The sequence below is a fragment of the Hydractinia symbiolongicarpus genome, chromosome 7 (genome assembly GCF_029227915.1).
Source record: "Hydractinia symbiolongicarpus strain clone_291-10 chromosome 7, HSymV2.1, whole genome shotgun sequence".
In the NCBI taxonomy this organism is placed as follows: Eukaryota; Metazoa; Cnidaria; class Hydrozoa; order Anthoathecata; family Hydractiniidae; genus Hydractinia; species Hydractinia symbiolongicarpus.
This window is the reverse complement of record NC_079881.1, coordinates 30,018,942-30,027,942: the sequence shown is the minus strand read 5'-3', so window position 1 is coordinate 30,027,942 and position 9,001 is coordinate 30,018,942.

Sequence of the window (9,001 nt, the reverse complement as noted above, 5' to 3'; positions counted from 1 at the left end):
GCCGGCGATTATACTTCTTTTGTTCAGCGTCTCATCAAAAATGAAAACATCTTTAAAAACTACAAGTCTCATGCGTTTTAGTGGTGAAAAAATAATTTAAAAAATCGTTCGGGAAATGAGTTCACTCCCTGGGTACTTTCTTTGTATACTTTTGACTATACGGGCCGAGTCCGGGATTTACGGGAAGTCGCGGGTTTTTGTTTGCCGGCGATTAAACTTCTTTTATTCAGCGTCTCATCAAAAATGAAAATATTTTTAAATACTACAAGTCTCATGGGCTTTACTGGTGAAATAATAATTTAAAAAATCGTTCGGGAAATGAGTTTACAGCCTGGGTACTTTCTTTTTATACTTTTCACTATACGGGCCGAGTCCGGGATTTACGGGAAATCGCAGGTTTTCGTTTGCCGGCGATTAAACTTCTTTTATTCAGCGTCTCATCAAAAATGAAAACATTTTTGAAAACTACAAGTCTCATGCGTTTTAGTATGAAAAAAAAATTTAAAAAATCGTTCGGGAAATGAGTTTACTCCCTGGGTACTTTCTTTGTATACTTTTGACTATGCGGGCCGAGTCCGGGGTTTACGGGAAATGGCGGGTTTTCGTTTGCCGGCGATTAAACTTCTTTTATTTAGCGTCTCACCAAAAATGAAAACATTTTTGAAAACTACAAGTCTCAAGCGTTTTAGTGGTGAAAAGATAATTTAAAAAATCGTTTTGGAAATGAGTTTACTCACAGGGTACTTTCTTTGTATACATTCGACTATACGGGCCTAGCCCGGGATTAACGGGAAATTGCGGGTTTTCGTTTCTCGGCGATTACACCACTTTCATTAAGCGTCTCATCAAAAATGAAAACATTTTTGAAAACTACAAGTCTCATGCGTTTTAGTGGTGAAAAAATAATTTAAAAATTCGTTCGGGAAATGAGTTTACTCACTGGGTACTTTCCTTGTATACTTTTGACTATACGGGTCGAGTCCGGGATTTACGGGAAATCGCGGGTTTTCGTTTGCCGGCGATTAAACTTCTTTTATTCAGCGTCTCATCAAAAATGAAAACATTTTTAAAAACTACAAGTCTCATGGGCTTTACTGGTGAAATAATAATTTAAAAAATCGTTTGGGAAATGAGTTTACTCCCTGGGTACTTTCTTTGTATACTTTTGACTATACGGGCCGAGTCCGGGATTTACGGGAAATCGCAGGTTTTCGTTTGCCGGCGATTAAACTTCTTTTATTCAGCGTCTCATCAAAAATGAAAACATTTTTGAAAACTACAAGTCTCATGCGTTTTAGTGGTGAAAAAATAAATTAAAAAATCGTTCGGGAAATGAGTTTACTCCCTGTGTACTTTCTTTGTATACTTTTGACTATGCGGGCCGAGTCCGGGGTTTACGGGAAATGGCGGGTTTTTGTTTGCCGGCGATTAAACTTCTTTTATTTAGCGTCTCTCCAAAAATGAAAACATTTTTGAAAACTACAAGTCTCAAGCGTTTTAGTGGTGAAAAGATAATTTAAAAAATCGTTTTGGAAATGAGTTTACTCACAGGGTACTTTCTTTGTATACATTCGACTATACGGGCCTTGCTCGGGATTTACGGGAAATTGCGGGTTTTCGTTTCTCGGCGATTACACCACTTTCATTAAGCGTCTCATCAAAAATGAAAACATTTCTGAAAACTACAAGTCTCATGCGTTTTAGTGGTGAAAAAATAATTTAAAAATTCGTTCGGGAAATGAGTTTACTCACTGGGTACTTTCCTTGTATACTTTTGACTATACGGGTCGAGTCCGGGATTTACAGGAAATCGCGGGTTTTCGTTTGCCGGCGATTAAACTTCTTTTATTTAGCGTCTCATCAAAAATGAAAACATTTTTAAAAACTACAAGTCTCATGGGCTTTACTGGTGAAATAATAATTTAAAAAATCGTTTGGGAAATGAGTTTACTCCCTGGGTACCTTCTTTGTATACTTTTGACTATACGGGCCGAGTCCGGGATTTACGGGAAATCGCAGGTTTTCGTTTGCCGGCGATTAAACTTTTTTTATTCAGCGTCTAATCAAATATGAAAACATTTTTGAAAACTACAAGTCTCATGCGTTTTAGTGGTGAAAAAAAAATTTAAAAATCGTTCGGGAAATGAGTTTACTTCCTGGGTACTTTCTTTTATACATTCGACTATACGGGCCAAGCCCGGGATTTACGGGAAATCGCGGGATTTTGTTTGCCGGCGATTAAACCTCTTTTATTAAGCGTCTCATCAAAAATGAAAACATTTTTAAAAACTACAAGTCTCATGGGCTTTAGTGGTGAAATAATAATTTAAAAAATCGTTCGGGAAATGAGTTTACACCTCGGGTACTTTCTTTGTATACTTTTGACTATACGGGCCGAATCCGGGATTTACGGAAAATCGCAGGTTTTCGTTTGCCGGCGATTAAACTTCTTTTATTTAGCGTCTCATCAAAAATAAAAACATTTTTGAAAACTACAAGTCTCATGCGTTTTAGTGGTGAAAAAAAAATTTAAAAAATCGTTCGGGAAATGAGTTTACTTCCTGGGTACTTTCTTTGTATACTTTTGACTATACGGGCCGAGTCCGGGATTTACGGGAAATCGCAGGTTTTCGTTTGCCGGCGATTAAACTTCTTTTATTTAGCGACTCATCAAAAATGAAAATATTTTTAAATACTACAAGTCTCATGGGCTTTAGTGGTGAAATAATAATTTAAAAAATCGTTCGGGAAATGAGTTTACACCCCGGGTACTTTCTTTGTATACTTTTGACTATACGGGCCGAGTCCGGGATTTACGGGAAATCGCAGGGTTTCGTTTGCCGGCGATTATACTTCTTTTATTCAGCGTCTCATCAAAAATGAAAACATCTTTAAAAACTACAAGTCTCATGCGTTTTAGTGGTGAAAAAATAATTTAAAAAATCGTTCGGGAAATGAGTTCACTCCCTGGGTACTTTCTTTGTATACTTTTGACTATACGGGCCGAGTCCGGGATTTACGGGAATTCGCGGGTTTTTGTTTGCCGGCGATTAAACTTCTTTTATTCAGCGTCTCATCAAAAATGAAAATATTTTTAAATACTACAAGTCTCATGGGCTTTAGTGGTGAAATAATAATTTAAAAAATCGTTCGGGAAATGAGTTTACAGCCTGGGTACTTTCTTTTTATACTTTTCACTATACGGGCCGAGTCCGGGATTTACTGGAAATCGCAGGTTTTCGTTTGCCGGCGATTAAACTTCTTTTATTCAGCGTCTCATCAAAAATGAAAACATTTTTGAAAACTACAAGTCTCATGCGTTTTAGTATGAAAAAAAAAGTTAAAAAATCGTTCGGGAAATGAGTTTACTCCCTGGGTACTTTCTTTGTATACTTTTGACTATGCGGGCCGAGTCCGGGGTTTACGGGAAATGGCGGGTTTTCGTTTGCCGGCGATTAAACTTCTTTTATTTAGCGTCTCACCAAAAATGAAAACATTTTTGAAAACTACAAGTCTCAAGCGTTTTAGTGGTGAAAAGATAATTTAAAAAATCGTTTTGGAAATGAGTTTACTCACAGGGTACTTTCTTTGTATACATTCGACTATACGGGCCTAGCCCGGGATTAACGGGAAATTGCTGGTTTTCGTTTCTCGGCGATTACACCACTTTCATTAAGCGTCTCATCAAAAATGAAAACATTTTTGAAAACTACAAGTCTCAAGCGTTTTAGTGGTGAAAAAATAATTTAAAAATTCGTTCGGGAAATGAGTTTACTCACTGGGTACTTTCCTTGTATACTTTTGACTATACGGGTCGAGTCCGGGATTTACGGGAAATCGTGGGTTTTCGTTTGCCGGCGATTAAACTTCTTTTATTCAGCGTCTCATCAAAAATGAAAACATTTTTAAAAACTACAAGTCTCATGGGCTTTACTGGTGAAATAATAATTTAAAAAATCGTTTGGGAAATGAGTTTACTCCCTGGGTACTTTCTTTGTATACTTTTGACTATACGGGCCGAGTCCGGGATTTACGGGAAATCGCAGGTTTTCGTTTGCCCGCGATTAAACTTTTTTTATTCAACGTTTCATCAAAAATGAAAACATTTTTGAAAACTACAAGTCTCATGGGCTTTAGTGGTGAAATAATAATTTAAAAAATCGTTTGCGAAATGCGTTTACTCCCTGGGTACTTTCTTTGTATACTTTTGACTATACGGGCCGAGTCCAGGACTTACGGGAAATCGCAGGTTTTCGTTTGCCGGCGATTAAACTTCTTTTATTCAGCGTTTCATCAAAAATGAAAACATTTTTAAAAACTAGAAGTCTCATGCGTTTTAGTGGTGAAAAAAAAATTTTAAAAATCGTTCGGGAAATGAGTTTACACCCTGGGTACTCTCTTTGTATACTTTTGACTATACGGACCGAGTCCGGGATTTACTGGAAATCGCAGGTTTTCGTTTGCCGGCGATTAAACTTCTTTTATTCAGCGTCTCATCAAAAATGAAAACATTTTTAAAAACTACAAGTCTCATGGGCTTTAGTGGTGAAATAATAATTTAAAAAATCGTTCGGGAAATGAGTTTACACCCTGGGTACCTTCTTTGTATACTTTTGACTATACGGGCCGAGTCCGGGATTTACAGGAAATCGCAGGTTTTCGTTTGCCAGCGATTAAACTTCTTTTATTCAGCGTCTCATCAAAAATGAAAACATTTTTGAAAACTACAAGTCTCATGCGTTTTAGTGGTGAAAAAATAATTTAAAAATTCGTTAGGGAAATGAGTTTACTCACTGGGTACTTTCCTTGTATACTTTTGACTATACGGGCCGAGTCCGGGATTTACGGGAAAACGCAGGTTTTCGTTTGCCGGCAATTAAACTTCTTTTAATTAGCGTCTCATCAAAAATGAAAACATTTTTGAAAACTACAAGTCTCATTCGTTTTAGTGGTGAAAAAATAATTTAAAAAATCGTTCGGGAAATGAGTTTACACCCTGGGTACTCTCCTTGTATACTTTTGACTATACGGGCCGAGTCCGGGATTTACGGGAAATCGCGGGTTTTCGTTTACCGGCGATTAAACTTCTTTTATTCAGCGTCTCATGAAAAATGAAAACATTTTTGAAAACTACAAGTCTCATGCGTTTTAGTGGTAAAAAAATAATTTAAAAATTCGTTAGGGAAATGAGTTTACTCACTGGGTACTTTCCTTGTATACTTTTGACTATACGGGCCGAGTCCGGGATTTACGGGAAATCGCAGGTTTTCGTTTGCCGGCGATTAAACTTTTTTCCTAAGCGTTTCATCAAAAATGAAAACATTTTTGAAAACTACAAGTCTCATGCGTTTTAGTGGTGAAAAAATAATTTAAAAAATCGTTCGGGAAATGAGTTTACACCCTGGGTACTCTCTTTGTATACTTTTGACTATACGGGCCGAGTCGGGGATTTACGGGAAATCGCAGCTTTTCGTTTCCCGGCGATTAAACTTCTTTTATTCAGCGTCTCATCAAAATTGAAAACATTTTTGGAAACTACAAGTCTCATGCGTTTTAGTGGTAAAAAAATAATTTAAAAAATCGTTCGGGAATTGAGTTTACACCCTGGGTACTTTCTTTGTATACTTTTGACTATACGGGCCGAGTCCGGGATTTACGGGAAATCGCAGGTTTTCGTTTGCCGGCGATTAAACTTCTTTTATTCAGCGTCTCATCAAAAATGAAAACATTTTTAAAAACTACAAGTCTCATGGGCTTTAGTGGTGAAATAATAATTTAGAAAATCGTTTGCGAAATGAGTTTACTCCCTGGGTACTTTCTTTGTATACTTTTGACTATACGGGCCGAGTCCAGGACTTACGGGAAATCGCAGGTTTTCGTTTGCCGGCGATTAAACTTCTTTTATTCAGCGTTTCATCAAAAATGAAAACATTTTTAAAAACTAGAAGTCTCATGCGTTTTAGTGGTGAAAAAAAAATTTTAAAAATCGTTCGGGAAATGAGTTTACACCCTGGGTACTCTCTTTGTATACTTTTGACTATACGGACCGAGTCCGGGATTTACTGGAAATCGCAGGTTTTCGTTTGCCGGCGATTAAACTTCTTTTATTCAGCGTCTCATCAAAAATGAAAACATTTTTAAAAACTACAAGTCTCATGGGCTTTAGTGGTGAAATAATAATTTAAAAAATCGTTCGGGAAATGAGTTTACACCCTGGGTACCTTCTTTGTATACTTTTGACTATACGGGCCGAGTCCGGGATTTACAGGAAATCGCAGGTTTTCGTTTGCCAGCGATTAAACTTCTTTTATTCAGCGTCTCATCAAAAATGAAAACATTTTTGAAAACTACAAGTCTCATGCGTTTTAGTGGTGAAAAAATAATTTAAAAATTCGTTAGGGAAATGAGTTTACTCACTGGGTACTTTCCTTGTATACTTTTGACTATACGGGCCGAGTCCGGGATTTACGGGAAAACGCAGGTTTTCGTTTGCCGGCGATTAAACTTCTTTTAATTAGCGTCTCATTAAAAATGAAAACATTTTTGAAAACTACAAGTCTCATTCGTTTTAGTGGTGAAAAAATAATTTAAAAAATCGTTCGGGAAATGAGTTTACACCCTGGGTACTCTCCTTGTATACTTTTGACTATACGGGCCGAGTCCGGGATTTACGGGAAATCGCGGGTTTTCGTTTACCGGCGATTAAACTTCTTTTATTCAGCGTCTCATGAAAAATGAAAACATTTTTGAAAACTACAAGTCTCATGGGCTTTAGTGGTGAAATAATAATTTAAAAAATCGTTCGGGAAATGAGTTTACACCCTGGGTACCTTCTTTGTATACTTTTGACTATACGGGCCGAGTCCGGGATTTACAGGAAATCGCAGGTTTTCGTTTGCCAGCGATTAAACTTCTTTTATTCAGCGTCTCATCAAAAATGAAAACATTTTTGAAAACTACAAGTCTCATGCGTTTTAGTGGTGAAAAAATAATTTAAAAATTCGTTAGGGAAATGAGTTTACTCACTGGGTACTTTCCTTGTATACTTTTGACTATACGGGCCGAGTCCGGGATTTACGGGAAAACGCAGGTTTTCGTTTGCCGGCGATTAAACTTCTTTTAATTAGCGTCTCATCAAAAATGAAAACATTTTTGAAAACTACAAGTCTCATTCGTTTTAGTGGTGAAAAAATAATTTAAAAAATCGTTCGGGAAATGAGTTTACACCCTGGGTACTCTCCTTGTATACTTTTAACTATACGGGCCGAGTCCGGGATTTACGGGAAATCGCGGGTTTTCGTTTACCGGCGATTAAACTTCTTTTATTCAGCGTCTCATGAAAAATGAAAACATTTTTGAAAACTACAAGTCTCATGCGTTTTAGTGGTAAAAAAATTTAAAAATTCGTTAGGAAAATGAGTTTACTCACTGGGTACTTTCCTTGTATACTTTTGACTATACGGGCCGAGTCCGGGATTTACGGGAAATCGCAGGTTTTCGTTTGCCGGCGATTAAACTTCTTTTATTCAGCGTCTCATCAAAAATGAAAACATTTTTAAAAACTACAAGTCTCATGGGCTTTAGTGCGGAAATATTAATTTAAAAAATCGTTTGGGAAATGAGTTTACTCCCTGGGTACTTTCTTTGTATACTTTTGACTATACGGGCCGAGTACGGGATTTACGGGAAATCGCAGGTTTTCGTTTGCCGGCGATTAAACTTCTTTTATTCATCGTCTCATCAAAAATGAAAACATTTTTGAAAACTACACGTCTCATGCGTTTTAGTGGTGAAAAAATAATTTAAAAATTCGTTAGGGAAATGAGTTTACTCACTGGGTACTCTCTTTGTATACTTTTGACTATACGGGCCGAGTCGGGGATTTACGGGAAATAGCAGCTTTTCGTTTCCCGGCGATTAAACTTCTTTTAATCAGCGTCTCATCAAAATTGAAAACATTTTTGGAAACTACAAGTCTCATGCGTTTTAGTGGTAAAAAAATAATTTAAAAAATCGTTCGGGAATTGAGTTTACACCCTGGGTACTTTCTTTGTATACTTTTGACTATACGGGCCGAGTCCGGGATTTACGGGAAATCGCAGGTTTTCGTTTGCCGGCGATTAAACTTCTTTTATTCAGCGTCTCATCAAAAATGAAAACATTTTTAAAAACTACAAGTCTCATGGGCTTTAGTGATGAAATAATAATTTAAAAAATCGTTTGCGAAATGAGTTTACTCCCTGGGTACTTTCTTTGTATACTTTTGACTATACGGGCCGAGTCCAGGACTTACGGGAAATCGCAGGTTTTCGTTTGCCGGCGATTAAACTTCTTTTATTCAGCGTTTCATCAAAAATGAAAACATTTTTAAAAACTAGAAGTCTCATGCGTTTTAGTGGTGAAAAAAAAATTTTAAAAATCGTTCGGGAAATGAGTTTACACCCTGGGTACTCTCTTTGTATACTTTTGACTATACGGACCGAGTCCGGGATTTACTGGAAATCGCAGGTTTTCGTTTGCCGGCGATTAAACTTCTTTTATTCAGCGTCTCATCAAAAATGAAAACATTTTTAAAAACTACAAGTCTCATGGGCTTTAGTGGTGAAATAATAATTTAAAAAATCGTTTGCGAAATGAGTTTACTCCCTGGGTACTTTCTTTGTATACTTTTGACTATACGGGCCGAGTCCGGGATTTACAGGAAATCGCAGGTTTTCGTTTGCCAGCGATTAAACTTCTTTTATTCAGCGTCTCATCAAAAATGAAAACATTTTTGAAAACTACAAGTCTCATGCGTTTTAGTGGTGAAAAAATAATTTAAAAATTCGTTAGGGAAATGAGTTTACTCACTGGGTACTTTCCTTGTATACTTTTGACTATACGGGCCGAGTCCGGGATTTACGGGAAAACGCAGGTTTTCGTTTGCCGGCGATTAAACTTCTTTTAATTAGCGGTTCATCAAAAATGAAAACATTTTTGAAAACTACAAGTCTCATTCGTT